Here is a 19,006-nt window from a genome sequence, read left to right as displayed (position 1 = left end):
CTGAGTTGGTGACAGCCTGGGTTATATACTTTCAGTCTTCAGTGGATGCTTGTGATAGTTTTCAAAGAACTGTAAAATTTCCGGGTTTGTACAGATTTTTAGAGATCATTTAATCCAACCCTGTTATAGTATCATGTCAGCATTTAAATAGCAGTAAAGGTCATGAAAAGTAAAGTGAAGGGCAGCAGACTCCATGAAAGACTAAATACAGCGACAACTGAGGGAAGTAGTAAAGTAAAAAATATTGATGGAATTTTAAAGCTGGAAGGGGCATAGAGACCATTCTTTTCTAAATAATATTCTGCAAATATTAACAGGTGTCATGTCAAAAACTAAGTTTAGGAATCGACAAATTCAAAAATTTCCCTTACAGCAGGGCTTTGGGAGCCTTTGCTACACTAAATGCTCTGTGAATCTATCTGGTGCTGCATGAGGGCCTCCAAATTTATTTAACCATATTTTTTAATTTGGCATTTACCTAGAGAAATGCTATCACATTTAATTCCTTAATTTTACAGTTTCACCTCCTCATGTGATTCCTTCAGTTGGTAAGGAACCAATTCCACCCTATACAATCACATGGCCAATCAATGACAGAATCAGAATTAGAACCTAGTCCCCTGATTCCCAACTATGTCTTATATCAGACTGTTTCCCCTAATTGATAGGAAACTCCTCCTAAAGGGCAGAAACTGCCTGTCTTCATTTTTGTCCCCCAACCTCCCCTCCACACACACAGCTCTGTAATCCGATCCTTTACTCAGCAAGCTGTTAACACATGGCTATAGGCTTGAGTTCCCAGTTGGTCCCGTCTTCCTTCCAGACTCTCATAAGAGTACACTATCAGGTCTGGACAGACTTCCTCTTATGCCTCAGATTCAAAATACCCAGGAAAAAGAAAAAGAAATACAAAACAACAAAAAGAAAATCAAGAAAAAAATTAAAATGTCCAGGAAATATTTTGTTTTCTATTCTGGTGACAAATACAAACTTAAGGAAACAAGTTACACAGTGTTAACTAATGTTTAACATTCCTTTCCGTAGTGTTTATGTGTTGGCCTTTTATCAATTCATGACAAATAGGTCACTTCCAAAACTGTTTCAACATAGGTTAACTCAGAAATTTAAAATTTAAGTACCATCCTTTTTGGAGACTACGAAAAGAGTTCTTACTTTTGTGTTTTGTTTTGTTTTTTGGGGTGTGTGTGTGTGTGTGTGTGTTCCCCAAAAATAGTCCCTTGGTAGATTGTTAGCGTGAACTTTTCCTCTGCCTTTGTGTTTGAATAGGGGCGGGTGCGTGCTTAGTATTGTCTGGTACCTTATGGTTTTTCATTTACATGTAACATGGTACAACTTGCTTCCTCCCCACCCAAGAGTTGTCAGGATATGTTGGGGAATATTCTTTAGGAAGATTACATCTGGTCTTCTGTTGGAGTAAGATGAAAAACAAGTATGTTAACACTCAACCTTTAGTGCTTTCTCCTGGAAGGCATTGAACATCTAGGAGCGTCACTCATACCTTCCCTTGACTATACCCACACCCACCTTGGTCCCTGCTTGATGTCTCAAACTTTTTGTTTCCCTTTGAGCTTCATGACAAAAAATTATAACCATTTTCTGGTTCTAAGGCTGCCATAATCCCAACGTTGCCAGTAAGAAGATGGAGAATTTTTGCTCATAGGGACATTTCTCAGAAGCAGCTGGCACCATGACTCTCCTGAGACCCTTGTTTCCTTTCTTTCAGCTCCTGTGACTTCTTACGTTCACTCTCCCTAACACTACTCAAAGTTGTCAGTGACTGCAATCACAACTCTCTGAAGGCAGGCTTTTTCTTTTTCCTTTTCTTTGTTACTTCTTATTTTCAATAGCCAAGGCAGGTTAGTTTTCTCAGGATCTTCGGTTTTACTGAAGCATGCATTATTTCTGTTTTCTCTGCAGTGATCAGTTTGGATGACAGAAACTTTAAACTTTTATTGTAGCATTGTCCAATTCTGATTTTTCTCAGCTAGAACTGATGCACGCACATTTAATAATTTCGAAGAAATGAGAGGTAAATGTTTTATCCTGCATTATACTGTGTTTCTCTAGCTGAATTGATCTGTTATCTTGCTCACCCGAAAGTAGTAGTTGTGCCCTACAGTGAGCAACCTCAGACTAGTCTGTTCTAAGCATTCTGGGGAAAATAATCCTCATCATACAGTTCGTGGTAACTCTTCCAAAAAGTTTATGAAGATTAAAAGATCTCCCTATTCATCAGCTATGGCTACCACATTCCGTTCTACAAGGAAGGCTGGTGGCCACAACTCCCTCTAAAACATCAGAGGATAAAGTACACTTATATATAAGAAAAGATAGGCGTATTCTGATTATGGTGCATTCACAATTTCTCAGTCCAGACTTCAGTCAATGACCAAAGCTCTGAGGTCTTCAGGCTAACTCCAAGAACCTGTGCAGATAGAGACCTACTCCTACTACATTTCCACTCACCTTCCCATTCCCCCACCTTTGCTACCAAAGTGACTTAAAAAGTCATGTTTTAGGTGCTTGTTTTTTAAGAGTCCAGGAATTTCAGTGCTGAACAAAAGCAAGTCCCTGAGGTGGTGCTGACCTTAGATGAGAAATAAGTGGCCAGGTGATAGGGACTACATATAGAATTGAGATGGGACAGTGTACTGACTATTAGGGGAAAGAAAAGGTAAACGTGTGAAAGGAAAGACATTTGTACATGATCATGACAGTGTGACAGCTTAGACATTTCAGAGGCATTGTTTCTGAGAAAGGGGATAGGGACACATAGGTCTGAAGACAACCAAAGCCCTTTGATGATGCCATCTGTCACTCAAGGCTCCCCACAGCCTGCCCAACCTGACTTTCCTGCCTGCTTCTCCTCTGCCTACCTTCAACAATCAAATTATATTTTTGCTAAAATAAACTACATTCCATTTGCCTTTAAATGCTTGCATTTTAGTTATTGTAGTGGCTACCTGTTTTTGTCTGTCCAGCATCCTATTTCCCCTCCTTTTGGATCCTCTCCTACCCAATTCCATATGTCTTCTTGAACCCTTTCCTGCTAGTTAAAATTATTTTCTGCTTTGTGTGAGTCCCTGTAAGCACCAACAGCTCAATCATAGCACTGTGCACCATGGCCAGGAGATGAGTACATGACTCAGGTCAGACGTTATTTCCCACCCCATAAGCCACAGTGATTAGACAAGAAATAGGCACAGGACCCTAACAAGATAGGGCAGAAGCCTTCCGTAAGATTTTATTTGGTGGCCCTGATGTGCAGGTAGCCTTCTATGGCTGTTGAACACAATCCAGTGGCACATGGGGTGATATGAGGATGGAGCCATCCATGGCAAAACTCCACCCTTTCCTGGGACATGGATTATGTGCATTTGCCATGAAAAGGAAGCCTACACAAGAAATGAGCCAATGTTCCTGGAGAACTGAAGCGAGTATCACCTCCAGATCAGTTGTACTTTTATTTGCTTACACTATTCTGAGGTGGATCTCTGTCTCTTGGATCCAAAAGAGTTCAAATTAATAATCATTTAATAACAAAAAATTACCTCCATATTCCTAATGGAGTTGTCTTTGAAGATAATGTCTTGTGATCCCCTGGTTGAAATTAATTACTGCTTGTGAGCCCCCATTAATGATGTGTTCCTTTCCCCATTGCTTGTTTGTATCAGTTTTGCTGAAGATCTATTGGCTGTTGGTGTCCAGCTTTATTTCTGTGTTCTTTATTGTGTTCCATTGGTCTATGTGTCTTGTTTTCGTACCAGTGTCATGCTGTTTTGGTTACTGTGGTCTTAGTTTGAAGCCACATCTGTGTGATGCTGCTGACTTTGTTCTTTCTGCTTTGGGTTGCTTTGGCTATTCAGGCTCGCTCTTTGGTTCCATCTGAATTTTAGAATAGTTGTTTTCTAGTTCTGTGAAAATTTTCTAACCTCTGTGGAAAATGAAGTTGGTAGTTTGATAGGACAGCATTGATTCTGTAAATTGCTTTGGGCAATATGGCCATTTTTTAACTATATTGATTCTTCCAGTCCATGAACATGGAATGTTTTTCCATTTTTTGGTTTCATCCCTGATTTCTTTCTGCCATGTTTTGTAGTTCTCCTTGTAGAGATCTTTCTCCTCCTTGGTTAGGTGTATTCGTAAGTATTTTGGGTTTTTTTAATGGCTATTGTAAATGGTATTGGGTTCTTGATTTGCTCTCAGCTTGAATGTTATTGGTGTATAGAAATGCTCCTAATTTTTGTGCATTGATTTTGTATTCTGAAACTTGACTAAAGTTGTTTATCAGGCTAGGAGCTTTTGGCAGAATCTTTGGGGGTTTCTAGGTGTAAAATCGTATCAGCGAAGAGAGCTAGTTTGATTTCTTTTCCCAATTGGATGCCTTTTATTTATTTCTCTTGCCTGATTGCTCTAAGTTGAATGAGAGTGATGAGACTGGGCATCCTCTTCTTATTCCAGTTCTCAAAAGGAATAGTTCCAGCTTTTGCTCATTCAGTATGATGTCTGTGGGTCAGTTGTAGATGGCTCGTATTATTTTGACGTATGTTCCTTTGATGCCTCGTCTGTTGAGGGTTTTTATCATGAGGGAAGTTGGATTTTTATCCCTATTCAATAAATGATGTTGGGATAACTGGCTAGCCATATGCAGAAGAATGAAACTGGACCCCCCCACACACCCACCCACCTTTCAGCGTATATGAAAATTAACTCAAGATGGATTAAAGATAAATGTAAGACCTCAGACTATAACAATCCTAGAAGAAAACCTAGGAAATACCCTTATCAACTTCAGCCTTGGCAAAGAACTTTTGGCTAAATCCCCAAAGGCAATTGCAACAAAACAAAAATTGGCAAGTCGGGACCTAATTAAACTAAAGCACTCTGCATAGCAAAAGACACTATCAACAGAGTAAACAGACAACATACAGAATTGGAGAAAATATTTGCAAACTAGACATCCAACAAAGATCTGATATCCAGAATCAATAAGGAACTTAACAAGCAAAAAACAACCCCATTAAAAAATGGGTGAAGGGCATGAACAGACGCTTCTCAAAAGAAGACATACAAGCAACCAACAATCATATGAAAAAATGCTCATCACTAACCATCAGAGAAACGCAAATCAAAACCACAATGAGATACCATCTTACACCGGTTAGAATGGCTATTGTAAAGAAGTCTAGTAGCATGCCAGTAAGGCTTCAGAGAAAAGAACATTTATACACTGTTGGTGGGAATGTAAATTAGTTCAGTCACTGTGGAAAGCAGTTTGGAGATTTCTCAAATAACTTTAAACAGATCTACCATTCGACCCAGCAATCCCATTACTGGGTCTATACCCAAAAGAAAATAAATCCTTCTACCAAAAGCACATATGGTCATCACAGTGCTATTCACAGTAGCAAAGACAGGTCAACCTGGCTGCCCATCAACAGTGGACTGGATAAAGAAAATGTGGTACATATAAATCACGGAGTACTATGCAGCCCTAAAAAGAACAAAATCATGTCCTTTGCAGCCAGCCACGTGGATGCAGCTGGAAGCCATAATCTAAGCAAATTAAGAACAGAAGGTACCAAGTACTGTATGTTCTCACAAATGGGAGCTAAACATTGAGTACCTGAGGATGCAAAGGTGGGAACAACAGACAGTGCAGACTAGAACACTGTATGGGTGAGGAGGGCAGAAGGATAGGTTGAAAAACTACCTATTGGGTACTATGCTCACTACCTGGGTGATGGGATCTGTACCTCAAACCTCAGCATCACACAGTATACCCTTGTCACAAACTTGCACATTTACCCATTGTTTCTAAATGAAAAGTTGAAAATATTTTTTATTAAAAAAAATGTGCTTCTCAATAATTGCACTGGTTTCATTTTGCCTTGATTTGGGGTTTCATTATAGTCTCCCACTTGTGTGTGTAAGTTCTTTAAAGCAGGGGGGAAATCCTAATCATCACCAGACCCTCCACAGTACACCGTAGGTGCTTAAATTTACTGAATTATGTCTACACCGGTATATAAACCAGGCTCTAAGTGCTGGGAATAACCATGAATTTTAAAAATACAAAAATCTTTGCCTTCATGGGAAACTCTGACCAAAATAATGAGAATTGCTGAATTGGGAGAAGCCTTGAGAAAGGACAAACCCTACCTGGAACCAAAAGACTAAAGGAACATTCTTTCTCCACAGCCAAAGAAAGAAAAATTAGTAGCTTGTGGGGCAAGGCAGAAGAGTAGAAATTATATGTCAGGGTGAACTTGAATGCAGAACTGGAGTGTGCTATTTTTAAAAACTGTTACATTAACGTGTGCTAAAATCCCTAACAAAATATTTATAATTGCAGGCACTTCCCAACTTGGTCCCATAGTAACTCAGTGGCAGTTTCCTACAGAAACCAAGAAGTATTTCCTCCTTGCCCTATGCTGTTCCCTAAACATAACAGTGCATGTTCACCCCTCTCTACCTTTGCATTTGCTGTCCCCTCACCCTGAAAACTTCCATGTATTGAACTTTGATTTATTTTGAAGTCAGCAATGAGTTGCAGTTGGAAAAAAGACACATTCCCAGTGCTTTCTCAATGCCTTCAAGCTGCAGACTATTTTGTCTCTAAGCCAGACAGTAATTTATGATTCACTCATTCTGCAACTGAAATAAAATGGAAGGCAAAACAAGCAAAGGAGAAAAAGATGAGGTTTGTGGAAAATGCTGATCAATTAGTTTGCTTTTGTGAGGGATACTACAACGTTTTGTTGTGTTTTGTTTATAAGGAAGGGAATGTATTCCAAGTTTTAAATAAATAGCTATTAACTTTAGGAATGCAACTATTTTGGAAGCTAAGGGTCACCAGTTTCTACCAGTATATAAATGCATTTTAAGGTGTGACTGATGTACTAAAAATTATTTCTGTGGGGAGAGAAAACCACAACACAGTGAAGAGGGAGAACTAATGTGGGAGATAAGCCCCTCCCACAGATAGTAATGGTGGAAAGTTACTTAATCAATGGAGACTACTGGGGCATCTTATTTAGGGGTTGAGTCTGGCTCCTCATAGTAATGCCAAAGTAGAGAATACTCATTGCTGATACATCAAAGACTGAGCATTTTTCTCAACAAGATCAGTGGCTTTAAATATTTGCTAACACCACCTGTTTCAAAGAATTCTCATTTTTCCCCCTATCAACTGTAAAAAGATTTAAGGATGTGGCTGTGTGTATAGGAGTGAGAGCTTACTAGCTTGCAAAATTTATTAAATCCTTAATTGTGCAGCTTGTATTAACATCACTGTTAACATTACTGAAGGTTTGCTGTCTACCTGGCACTGTAGGTGCTTTAGATACATCCCCTCATTTAATGTCCACAGTATCCCTATGAGGGAAATACCGTTGTTAGCTCTTAACTTTCCACAAGGAAACCAAGGCACAGAAAGGTTAGGTAACCACAGTCACACAGCTATGAGATAATGGTGGAGCCGTGGTATGTCTATGCTTAATCCTATACTCTGCTGCCTCTCCCAGCTTAATGTTTGGGAACACCTTCTACATGGGCCTTGAGACCAGACTCCACATAAACGTCTGTATATAGAGGCCTGATAATTGTAACTCAGTCAAAAGTCTAGCCTACTCCCCCGCTAGTGATCTCAGTTACTAGTAAAATAACTATAGTTTGCACGAGTGGAATCGAGAGAAACCTTTCACGTGGAAGAAGAAACCAAGGTGAGCACATCCTGCTTTGCCTTTTCTGGGCTTTGAGCAGAATGGCTGGTATCTTGACAAGTGATTTTCCCAATGAATATAATCTTACTTGTATTCCTTCCAGTACATACAACAGCTAAATATTCTTATCTAGGAATAACATAGTCCTGGGAATGGTTCAATTCACATTCCCCAGGTTTAAGTCTGAAAATACCCTGTATTATAATCTGTCATAATCATCCTGGAGCCACATTTTTAACAGTGTGAAGTCTTTTCCAGAATAAAGACCTTGAAATCTTTCAAAGGTTCTTCAGAATCACACATATGACATATATGTGGCATACGTGTCATACATGTTTTATTTGTGTGTGTGTATGTGTATGTAAAACTAAGACACTCAGGTTCTCAGCTATACAGAGGTCCTTAATGAGTCCACAAATCTTAAATTTTAAAAATTGTCATCAAAAGGAAGTGGAATACCCTTTAGTTTTGGAATCATATTTTACGTTTCTCTGAGAGGCTTGTCAGCCTCAGATTTCTGTTTATTTGAGATTTGCTGAGTCTTGTAACCACAGCACTTAATGATACTTAAGGTACATGTTAAGACTCAGCATGGTCTGTTTGTAAAAAGTGTTCCTCATATAACTCAGTTGAGACAAATTCTATAAATATAAGGACAATCTGCCACATGTGGTAGCCACGCCTGAAATCCTAAGCCCTTTGGAAGGCCAAGACAAGATTACAGGAGCCCAGGCCTTCAGGACCAGCCTGGGCAACATAGTAAGACCTCCTCTCTACAATTTTTTTTTTAATTAGCCAGGTGTGGTGGCACACACCTGTAGTCCTAGCTATTCAGGAGGCTGAGGTGGGAGGATCACTTGAATCTAGGAGTTGTAGGCTGCAAGTGAGCTATGATTGCACCACTGCACTCCAGCCTGGACAACAAAGCAAGACCCTGTCTCTAAAATATAAATATATGTGGAGAATTATGCAATCTGTATTAGGTCATTTTCCTAGAATTGAAAATGCTCTCCTAACTTGATATGCTTTATGCTTAATTTAATGTAACAGTTTCTTTTTGCTGCCTATTTTGCTTCACCTTTCAATAATTTCTCATGTACAAATAGTTAATATTTATAGCTTGAGGGGTTGCCTTTATAGTGGGAATAAAAGGCACATTATATGTTACACCATCATGCCACCTTATCTCTGTTCAAAGCGGTCTAATTTCATGATTTTGGCAACATTCTTAATGCTCAACAAACCAATGAGATCATTGAATTGAATAGCCATGTCAATCACAACTCATCTTTACACTTTTACTAGCCAGATTTTACAACCTGGTCTCTGCTTTGGTAAATATTTGATCACCCATATGCCTTTAACTTTATTGCTTAGAACTTGCCCCAAGTTTTTGCTTTTAACCTTTGTCCTACTTTTTGGTTGTCACTATACAGGCTGAGCTTTCAGTAAACTGTATGCTGTTCAGATTCTTGCATAACATTCTAGTTTAGAACACAGTAGTCTTTGTTGCAGAGGGACAAGCTAAAGAATGTTCTCATTTATATGGTAGCAGAAAACTCAGACTTACCTAGGTATGTATATCATACTGCTATACATCTTTTTAAAATTTTAAGTCAGCTCTTAATTACTCATGGCATTGAGAAAAGTTTGACTGCAACAAAATGTTGAATGCATTATTTGTTTTGGAAATGTAATCCAAAAGTACGCTCAAGTCAACACATAGTTTTTTCCTCAAAAATAATTCAGTAACTAATGCAGGCTCTTTGTCAGCTCTCAACTGAACTAGGGCGATGGGAAGAGGGACCCAGTTTATAACAGTCTGGCTGACCCTTGGTGAGTGGCCATTTGTCAAATGAGGCATTAAAGATAGATTTTAATCCACTAGATCTTTTTTTAAAGACTTGAAGATCCTCCAGCTGGAATGTCAGTGTACCCAGGTATGCAACTCACTATTCACAAAAGAACTTTCTTTCAAGATCTTTGCCTTCCATAAGCAATTCACAAACTCCTCTTCCTCTTTGTACCCTGTGTCAAGGCTTCCTGAGTACCATTATAAATAAGAGAACTTATTTTTATCTGCAATATATCTAAAAATCGTAGTCCAAAATCTTTCAGGCAGACAAATGCCATTGATCTCAATGTCATATTCAGGAAGTCACTGATCCAAGTGCCATATTCCGCAAATTCCCAGGCATAATCGAACTTGCTAGAAAACCGAAAAGGGAAAACCTGGGAATTGGGCCAAGATCCTTGGTGTCATTGTACAACATTCAAGCCAACTCTGGTTTCAACATTCTTTTGAGATTGTTAATCCACGATTGGAATGCATTCCACAGTGCTTGGCCACAGATTGTCACACAAGAAATACACTGCAGAACTGTGCTTGCATATTGCTGGCTTTTTGCAATAGGGAAATATAACCCTTAGTAGGAAAGTCTATTTTGTCTTTTTAATTTGTTATGAAATCTCTGTGGAAGTATTACCAAGTAGTAGACATAAAACTGGATTAGGATGATCTATCATATATAATCTTGAGCTAATCCCTAATCTTCTGACTACCCTACCTGTTTCCCAAGGTGGTTGTAAAGAATTAATAAGACAACATTTTAGGTAAGGCATCACTGTTGTGATAAGCACAAGGAAGATGTAACTCAAAGCATATGGACAAATGATAAGCTTCAACAGTAAGCTTTACCAAGTGAGTGATAGTATCCTAAATAATCTGTTAATATGATACAATCTCAAAAATGCAACAGGATGTTTTTTGGAACCGGGCAAGCTGTGTCTTAAATTTGTATAGAAAAAATAAGAATATTCAGGAAATTTCCAAGAGGGAAAGAAGAGTAATAAGGACAATTGGCCAACTAGATAGTGAAACATAGTATAATGCTGTTGTGATCAAAACACTAGAGTAATAGTGTATGAAGAGACGAGAGACCAATAGAATAGATGAGAAAGCTGAGAAATATATCAGATACATAGCCAATTTTAGTATATGATAAACGCATTTCAAATCATAAGAGTCTAAGATAAAAATCAGTGAGGTACCACTTTTCATCTATAAGAGTGACAAAGTTCTAAAGGCTTCATAACATTCTGTGTCGGTGAGGGTACAAGAAAAGTTACTCCCAAACATTTGCTGGTGGAAATATGAGTAGGTACAACATTTTTGGAGGGTAATTTGGCAATATCTATCAAAGCTGAAAATGCCCATACCCTTTCACCTAACCATTCTGCTTCTACAAATCTGTCCTTCAAATATTACCACTCCTGAAAAATGACTTACATATAAAGTAGTTACAGAATTGTTAGTGACAGCAAAAGATTAAAAGCAATGTAAATTCCATGGATTGGGAATAGCTAAAGAAATAATGGTACCTCTATAAAGTGGAATTGTGTATAGCCTAAAGATTAAAGAAAGATAAGGCAGTTCTATATGTACAGGTATGGCACAGTCCCCAAGCTGTATGAAAACCCAAATGCAAAACAGGATGTAGAGTGTTTAGAATGTATGCCATTTATAGGCAGTTAGGAAGACACAGGATATAATACCTCTGAAAGATGAAACAAGAAATTAGTCTTAGTGGTTACGTCTGCAAAAGAGAATTAGATAACTGAGGGACAGGAGTAGAAGGTATGCTTACTTTTAGCTATATATACTTTTTTGTTGTGCCTTTTGAATATTTAATTGCATGAGTTACCTATTCAAAACTGTGTTTTATCTTTTAAGAAACAAAAAACATTAGTAGCAGAAATAACAGGAATAATCTCTGATAATTTTACATACTAGTCTACATACCAAGGAACTTAAATGTTCCTTATTCTTTTGAGAGTATTGAGCAATATTAACATGTTTACTAACCCAGAGGCAGATAGGAGATTGTAGGATGTGTGATTAGGAAAGAAATGGCTTACTCAGAATTAGAGGAATAAAGGATCAATCTTTAAAAGTAGGATGATTTAACTATCTGTCCCCATGCTTTTCTTCAGAAAGGCTGAAAAGAAAAGCCTTTGACTGCACTTCTCCTTATAGCTCAAGGTTCATATTCCTTAGATGAGCCATTGTTTTGCAAAACACACTAATAGTTTTGAGATGGGGCAGGGCAGGTCTGGAAAAGAAGAATCAAAATAGTTCTACACTGGCTATTATTAAAAAGTCAAAAAATAACATGCTGGTGAGGTCGTGGAGAAAAAGGAATGCTTATACACTGTTGGTGGGAGTGTAAATTAGTTCAACTATTTTGGAAGACAATATTTAGGTCCTCAAAGACCTAAAGACAGAACTACCATTTGACCCAGCAATTCCCATTACTGGGTATATACCCAAAGAAATATAAATCATTCTATCATGAAGACACATGCATGTGTCTGTTCAGTGCAGCACTGTTCACAATAGCAAAGATGTGGAATCAACCTAAATGCCCATCAATGATAGACTGGATAAAGAAAATGTAGTACATATATACCATGGAATACTATGCAGCCATAAAAAAGAATGAGATCATGTCCTTTGCAGGGACATGAATGGAGCTGGAGACCATTATCCTTAGCAAACTAATGCAGCAACAGAAAAATCAAATATAACATGTTCTCATAAGTGGGAGCTAAATGATGAGAACACATGGACACACACAGAGGAACAACACACACCGGGGCCTATCGGAGGGTGGAGAGCGAGGGTGGGAGGAGGGAGAGCATCAAGCAAAGTAACTAATAGGAACTGGGTTTAATACCTGGATGATGAAACAATCTGTACCAACAAACCCACATGACACAGGTTTACTTTGTAACAAACCTGCACATGTACCCCAAACTTAAAAATAGTTCTGCATATAAAGAAGTGAAGAGTAGAGAATCACAGAAGCAGGTAAGTTTAAGATAGGAACATGTGAAAAGAAAAAAGCTGTGAAAAGGGAAAGGGAAACCAAGCAGCCTTCAGTAAAGTTTGTTTCATACACAAATGCCTTGTGTGAGTATTATTGTTTTGAGGGGGGCTGAGGGGGAAAAGGCTGAGAGTCCTCAGTTGGGACAAAGCAATGCAGGAGAGTAACAGCACATGGGGAGGCACAGTGGCACACATCTGTAGTCTCACCTACTTGGGAGGCTGAGGCAAGAGGATTGCTTGAGCCCAGGATCTTAAATCCAGCCTGGGGAATACAGACTCAATCTCTAAAATAAATATAAATTCTCCAAATACTGAGGTAACTGGAAAATGCATAAATCACCCAGATTTTCCTGAGGAGGGACACAAGAGTTCAAGCTAATTTTCTTTGAATTTCAAAGGAAAAGGTGCTTCAGCTGACATCTGGGTTACACATTCCTCCATTCAAGACCTGTGTCATGAGACTAGAAATAGGCAACACACTTTAAAGAAGTTCAAGCTAACCGAGTCTCCAAAGCATGGTCAGAAAATTCGGCTTCTCAAGACTCCCAGTTTCTCCTGAGATTTTTTAAATACTTGCTTCCTCCAAAGACCTTTCTAAGAATTTGCTCACTCAATCAAATATATAAGAAAAAAACAACCCCATCAAAAAGTGGGCAAAGGATATGAACAGACACTTCTCAAAAGAAGACATTCATACAGCCAATAGACACATGAAAAAATACTCATCATCATTCACCATCAGAGAAATGCAAATCAAAACCACAATGAGATACCATCTCACACCAGTTAGAATGGCGATCATTAAAAAAATCAGGAAACAACAGGTGCTGGAGAGGATGTGGAGAAATAGGAACAGTTTTACACTGTTGGTGGGACTGTAAACTAGTTCAACCATTGTGGAAAACAGTGTGGCGATTCCTCAAGGATCTAGAACTACAAATAGCATTTGACCCAGCCATCTTGTTATTGGGGATATACCCAAAGCATTATAAGTCATGCTGCTATAAAGACACATGCACACGTATGTTCATTGTGGCACTATTCACAATAGCAAAGACTTGGAATCAACCCAAATGTCCCTCAGTGACAGACTGGATTAAGAAAAGGTGGCACATATACACCATGGAATACTATGCAGCCATAAAAAAGGATGAGTTCATGTCCTTTGTAGGGACATGGATGCAGCTGGAAACCATCATTCTCAGCAAACTATTGCAAGAACAGAAAACCAAATACTGCATGTTCTCATTCATAGGTGGGAATTGAACAATGAGATCACTTGGACACAGGAAGGGGAACATCACACACCGGGGCCTATTGTGGGGTGGGGGGAGGGGGAGGGATAGCATTAGGAGATATACCTAATGTAAATGACAAGTTAATGGGTGCAGCACACCAACATGGCACATATATACATATGTAACAAACTTGCATGTTGTGCACATGTACCCTAAAACTTAAAGTATAATAATAAAAAAAAAAGAATTTGCTCATAAAAATCTTCCCATGTTTTTGTCTAGTACTTTTGTGAATTAGTTTGTTTACATTTAAATCTTTATCTCAAATTTATTTTGGTATTGTCAACCTTAAATAATGAGATTCAAAAAATAAGATTAACTATGGAGTTTATTCAAGCACAAATCTTGATGACCATCCAGTAAACACAGACTCCAAAAGAATGAGTCAGCATCCCAAAGAGAAAGTTAAGATTTCTCTTATATAGGCGGAGACAGAGATGATTAACCCTTTTCCCGTTTGTCCCAAAAATACTCACCAGCAGTGCTTGTGGTTACAGTTTTTACCCCCAGAAAACTTTGCCACAGAATATCTCACTTTTATTATTATTTTTGCATCACTCTAGTATATCAACTTTGGAAACAAAAGACATCATTCTATTTACAGCACTCTGTTTTTAGTAGTGGTGGTTTCATTTATAAAATATAGTCATTCTCAATCACTGAAAATTTCAAATCCTAGAAAGCGTAGCATTCCTACATATGATGTTAACATCATTCTCAAACTGTTGTTGGCCAAAGATTAATTTGATGAATGATTTTTCCAAAATAGACAATTCTAATGATTCAGACAATTCTGATGTTCTGTTTAGAAATAACTCCAAGAAGTTTTTTAATATTTTATTTTCACATTGAAAATCAGATTTGCTTCAGCCTCAAAGAGTGTGTTTATATAAAATTAAGTGAGTCCTGGCAGTGAGCCACACGTGTTTTTTCAAAATGGGAAAAGGGTTAACAGAGTTGCAACATTCCCCATACAAAGTCAGTACATACATTATAGTGATTTGACTGGTTACAGCTTGCTATATTCCAATGAAGATTGCTTTCACATCCTATAAGGAGGGGTAATGGTCTTGAGAGGTTTGATCTCTGATGCTATTTGATCTTTCCCAATCATTTACAGGACAAGAATTTGGAAGATATTTAATCTATAATCAAAGAGAAGTTGCAGTTTCATGCTGTGACTCAGGCCACATAGTCACATTGCTCCCGAGTCTCAAAATAATTTAAAGTTCTGACAGCTTTAGGTTTGAATTATTTAACAGTATACAGAGTGAAGTAGGGGGACACAATCTCATATTTTTAAGATAGTCACTCAGGTCAGGCACGGTGGCTCACACCTGTAATCTCCACATTTTGGGAGGCTGAGGTGGAAGGATTGCTTGAGCCCGGGGGTTCAAGACTAGCCTAGGCAACGTGGTGAAACCTTGTCTCTACAAAAATTAGCTGGGCGTGGTGGTACACACCTTTAGTCTCAGCTACTCGGAAGGCTGAGGTGGGAGGATCACTTCAGCCTAGGAAGTTGAGGCTGCAGTGAGCCATGATTACACCACTGCATTCCAGCCTGGATGAAAGAGTGAGACTGTCAAAAAAAAAAGTTCACTCAGTTAACTGTCCAACCATTTTTTATCCATACATACATAAAGAAACAATCATTTTTAATTGAATAATCTTTATTTCCCAAAAGCAGGGCATAAATTTCTCTTTGTAAAGTAACATAAATTTTCCTTATGAAGGTATCTCCTCTGTTGTACCATGAGAAGGAGAGCAACCTTATCACCAGGGACAGAAAATCAGCACCAAAATAAATCTGCACAAACAGGCCAGGCTCAGTGGCTCACATTTGTGATCCCAGCACTTTGGGAGGCTGAGGCAGGTAGAGGTCAGGAGTTTGAGACCAGCCTGGCCAACATGACAAAACCCTGTCTCTACTAAAAATACAAAAATTACCTGGACATGGTGGTGGGCACCTGTAATCCCAGCAACTTGGGAGGCTGAGGCAGGAGAATCACTTAAACCCAGGAGGCAGAGGTTTGCAGTGAGCTGAGATTGTGCCATTGCACTCCAGCCAGGACAACAAGAGTAAAACTGTCTCAAAAAAAAAAAGTCTGCACAAAACAGACCTTACTAAAATAACTCTTATCTTTCTTTAGTTCCCCATATGTTTTCTAGTTACCTTTTCACAATTCATCATCTGTAGAAGCCCAACTTCCTTTTTCATCTAGTCACTTCACAATGTATCACTCGTTGTTAAAATGGTATATAAACTTCTAAGTCTAACTGCTGTTTAGGGTTTTCTCTCCTTTTCTGTGAAGCCCTCATGCTCATAAAAATATTAACATCGATAAAATGTGTGTGCCTTTCTCTTGTTAATCAGTCTATTCACAGTTTAATTCAAAGGCCTCAGCTACTAAACCTAAGAAGGTAAAAGAAAACTTTTCCCTCCTCTACATATTCATAAGTTCTACTGGTCTGTGGGATTTTTTGTTACTTTTGTTGAGTTTTGAAATCAATTATAGGCTGGATTTGTCATGAGAGCCTTGAGGCTGTTCTTTTCGGCATACTCTAGAACATTTGATTTTATCTGTTATTTAAATGTTAGTAGAATTTACTAGTAGAATTATCTGTGACTGGGGCATTGTTTATTTTTGGTAAGGAGGCTGACAACTTTCCACATTTCTCTCACAACGAATGCTGTATTTTGATTGTCTATCTCTTGTGAGGACAACATTGGCAATTAATATCTACTAGAAAATCATCCACTTTCATCATAGAAACTATTTTGCATAGTACTAAGTAAAATTAGCTTGTCTGCTAATTTTCCCTATATCTGTGGTAATTAACCTATTTCTATTGCCTATTTTTAGTATATTTGTTTTCTTCTTTTGAAATAATGAAGATAAGCTTCTTTTTTTAGCTTTTGGTTTTATTTATTAGTACTATTTTTCTGTTTTCTGGTTTTTAAGTAACTACTTTTATCTTTATGCATTTCTCTCCTTTGCTGTATTAGGTGCATTAATGCCAGTTCATGCCCACTGTAGCATTTCAGAAACTGTTTAAATAAAAATTAATGTGCTATCTTTATTCTTCTCCATATGAAGAATTTTTAAAAATTAAAGGAGAATTGAATTTGGTGAGCAAAGGTGGAATGAAGTCCTTAATTTCTTTCATCAGGTAAGTATAATTACAAGTTTAACTTCTAGGGCTTGTGGTTTTGGAATTCTTGATTACTTTTTTCGAAGCAACACATACCTAATGTGACAATAGGAATTTTGGGGGTTTTCTGGGTTTTGAGTCAGGGTCTTTCTTTGTCACCCAGCTGTAGTGCAGTGGTGTGATCTTGGCTCACTGCAGCCTCGACTTCCCGGGCTCGAGAGATTCTCCTGCCTCAGCCCCCCAAGTAGCTTGGACTACAGACATGCACCACCATGCCCAGCTAATTTTTGTATTTTTAGTAGAGATGGGGTTTCACCATATTGGCCAGGATGGTCTTGATCTCTTGACTTCGTGATCTGCCCTCCTTGGCCTCTCAAAGTACTGGAACTACAGGCATGTGCCACCATGCCTGGCTAATTTTGTATTTTTACTAGAGATGGGATTTCTCCATGTTGCCCAGGCTGGTCTTGAACTCCTGGACTCAAGCAATCTGTCCACCTTGGCCTTCCAAAGTGCTCGGATTACAGGCATAAGCCACCACACTCATTTAAAAACAGGAGTTTTTTTAATGCCCTTTTTTTTTTTTTTTTTTTTTTTTTTAATGAGTTGGAGTTTTGCTCTTGTTGCCCAGGTTGGAGTGCAATGGTGCAACTTCAGCTCATTGCAACCTCTGCCTCCTGGGTTCAAGCGATTCTCCTGCCTCAGCTTCCCAAGTAGCTGGGATTACAGGCACCTGCCACCACGCCAGCTAATTGTATTTTTAGTAGAGACGGGGTTTCACCATGTTGGCCAAGCTAGTCTCAAACTCCTGACCTCAGGTGATCCAAACGCCTCAGCCTCCCATAGTGCTGGGATTATAGGCATGAGCCACTGTGCCTGGCATCCCTTAATTTTTAATAAATTATTATACAATAGTTCAGGCTATAATATGAAGATCAAGGAAAAACACATTCCCAGCTTCTCTCCCTGTCCAAAGTTGCTTTATCTATTAATTTAATTGTTTAAATATCTAGCAAGTGTAGAGACCAAGGGAAAGTTGGTTCACTGAAAATGAATGCTGATAAGCAGATTATTAGGAGAAAAAGGTATACATGTTTATTTAATATGCATAAGCACAGGGGAATTGCAGGAGAATGATTAACAACCTAATGAGGTCCATATGCTTATATACCTTTCTTCATAGGGGGAAAGGAGATGGGGGAAATATGGCCATTTTGAGGGATAATGTCTTAGTCCATTTGTGTTGCTATAAAGGAATACCCAAGGCTGAGTAATTTATAACAAAAAGAGGTTTATTTGGCTTACAATTCTGCAGGCTGTACAAGAAGCATGGCACTGGTACCTGCTCAGCTTCTGGTGAGGGCCTCAGGCTGCTTCCACTCACGGTGAAAAGCAAAGGAAAACCTGTGTGCAGAGATCATATGATGAGAGAGGAAGCAAGGAAGATGGGAGGGATATGCCAGGCTCTTTTGGACAACTAGCTCTTGGGGAAACTCTCTTGAGGGCTAATAGAGTGAGAACTCACTCATTACCTCAAGGACAGCACCAAGCCATTCATGAGGGATCCATCCCATGACCCAGACACCTCCCATTAGACCCTACCTCCATCATGGGGGATAAAATTTCAAAATGAAGGTCAGGCACAGTGGCTCATGCCTGTAATCCCAGCACTTTGGGAGGCCGAGGTGGGCAGATCTCCTGAGGTCAGAAGTTCGAGAGCAGCCTGGCCAACACGGTGAAACCCTGTCCATACTAAAAATACAAAAATTAGCTGGGCATGGTGTTGTGCGCCTGTAGTCCCAGCTACTCAGGAGGCTGAGGCAAGAGAATTGCTCAAACTTAGGAGATGGAGGTTGCAGTGAGCCAAGATTGTGCCACTGCAGTCTAGCCTGAGCAACAAGTGAGACTCTGTGTCCAAAAAA

This window comes from Chlorocebus sabaeus, chromosome 24, assembly GCF_047675955.1.
Source record: "Chlorocebus sabaeus isolate Y175 chromosome 24, mChlSab1.0.hap1, whole genome shotgun sequence".
In the NCBI taxonomy this organism is placed as follows: domain Eukaryota; kingdom Metazoa; phylum Chordata; class Mammalia; order Primates; family Cercopithecidae; genus Chlorocebus; species Chlorocebus sabaeus.
This window is presented reverse-complemented; position numbering follows the sequence as displayed.